The sequence below is a fragment of the Sinocyclocheilus rhinocerous genome, unplaced genomic scaffold (assembly GCF_001515625.1).
Source record: "Sinocyclocheilus rhinocerous isolate Xijiao unplaced genomic scaffold, SAMN03320098_v1.1 scaffold1405, whole genome shotgun sequence".
Classification (NCBI taxonomy): Eukaryota; Metazoa; Chordata; class Actinopteri; order Cypriniformes; family Cyprinidae; genus Sinocyclocheilus; species Sinocyclocheilus rhinocerous.
The window spans coordinates 335,724-337,934 of NW_015645543.1; positions in this window are offsets into that span (position 1 = coordinate 335,724).

Sequence of the window (2,211 nt, forward strand, 5' to 3'; positions counted from 1 at the left end):
TCCCTCCCTTTCCAGTTGTGTTTGTCTTGCTGTGGAGGTGAGTGGTGATGAACAAAAGACTAAGCTACCTGTGCCTCGAATTTTCAACTAATTACCCAAGACCAGTGCACATTCTGTCACTGCATGATTCAGTTTATCAAAATTCATTTAGAATGATCACAAAATTCAAAATATGGGGGCAGAAATTTAAATATTTATTTCATTTCATATAGTTAATCAGTATCACGCGAAGACTGACGTTTTTTCCAAGAAAAAGCAGAATGATTACAAATGTGATAATGATTTTATACAGCAGTTCAATAAACAAGATTCTGTCAGGACCACTATCGTCAAAATGATAGATACTTAGCATAAAGTTTGGTTCGGCGGTATGGTTCTGTTCTGGGCAAAAACCTCCCTGCCCATCCATGCAGCCTGCCATGAATGAGAACAAGGCAAATGTACTTAATGATATTTAAGTGTAACACTTTATTCAAGATAAAGGAGTCTGATTAGCATGATTAGCAAGAAAGTCAAGTCCTGACTGTGGACGAAAGGAGGAGCTGGGGATGGAGGAGGGTAATTAGCTACTGAGCAAAAGCAATAAATCTGAATAGGCCTTATATAGGGATGCTGTGATAGGCGTTGTTTTCCCATAGGTAGACATGGATGAACTGCCAAAACTAACGATATGCTTAACGATACCAATGGAATCACTTTCAGAATGAATATTTCCAGCCGATATATATGATAAAAACATAGACAGAATCCACCAGACTTTGAAAAGCTTGAGCCTTTGAATCAGCAGAAAAGATAACTGAAGTGTACGCTTTAATTAATCATCATTAATCACATACAATTAATTTGTAGTCCTAGCTCCTACATAAAAACTCTTAGGTTTCACAACATTAAAAATATTAGGTGGAAAAGCAAAAATAATCACATCGCTTTTAATTGGCTTTCTGTTAACAGTGGCTCCCCTCTGATTTTGTATACCTATTATGACTGATTCATCAAAATTGATAATGAGAAGAACAAATTGAAATCTTAATCCTGAGCTTATGAACACATGCTCCCCTGCCTTAATTTGTGTGCAAGGGAAAGTAGTTGATTTTGAATTCTCCAAGTGGATGTAGCGAATCAGCTCATGGGGAAATATGAATAATTAATCATAACTAGTTATAATTAATTACAAATATTTAGATCCGCTGTAGATATTTACTTGACCTCTCAGGGTCAACTGTCTGTCAATTCTAAGAACGTTAATTTCCTGGTTAAGGGAAATAACTTTCTTACTGTACAATTCTACAAAGAGCTTGTAGCATAAATCTGCATGATTAAGTGACTCCAGTTATGAGCAAACAATGAACAACGTCAAGTGTGATACAAATAAGACTTTATTAACTACATAAACACTTAAACTAGTCCAACATACTACATAAACACTTAAACTGGTCTAACATACACATAAACACACACACACACACACACATACAGTTGGTATAGGAAAGGGTTAAAAGCTTAACGCAGTAAAGAGAAGAGAAATAAGAATATGAAACTATGGTACCATTTGATATTCAGCAGATCGACAGCCTGAAGGAAACATCCATTTCTTAGTTCAAACACACCTTTGTAAAAAGGTGCAAATGATACCTAATGTATCAATTAATAAGACTAAGTTTGAATACTTGCACATCTCGTCTGTCTGAAAGAAAGGCTTGATGCAGTCCAAAGGTCCAAGTTGATCTTTGCTGAAGTTGGTTGATGAAAAAGAACCAGTTTGAGTCAGAGAATCTTGGTGAATGGAAAAGTCAAGGCCGAAGCCTGGCACGAACTTAGGGTGTCCTGGAGCGTTTGCTCACATCTTCATCTTCTCAGAATTCAACCAAAACCACCGACTCTGGGCCAACAAATATAATTCCAATTTGCATTTCTGAGTAACATGACGGTGTTTTGTTCCTGAATGAATCAACCGTTTAAATGATTCGGTTCAATCGCAATGACTCACTTATTAACAGTGACTTGCTGCCACCTACTGACAGTTATAATTTCAAATATCAGTATTCAATGTTTTATGCTTAAAATATCAAAACAGTATTAATGCATTTGTAACTGCAGGTTAAATACATTCATGTCCTGCATTAAACAGTGTGTAAAAATCTAAATGCCCCTTCTAATGCAGCTTCTGTGTTTTCTCTGCATTGCAAAGATTAATTTTGTCAATACTGATTT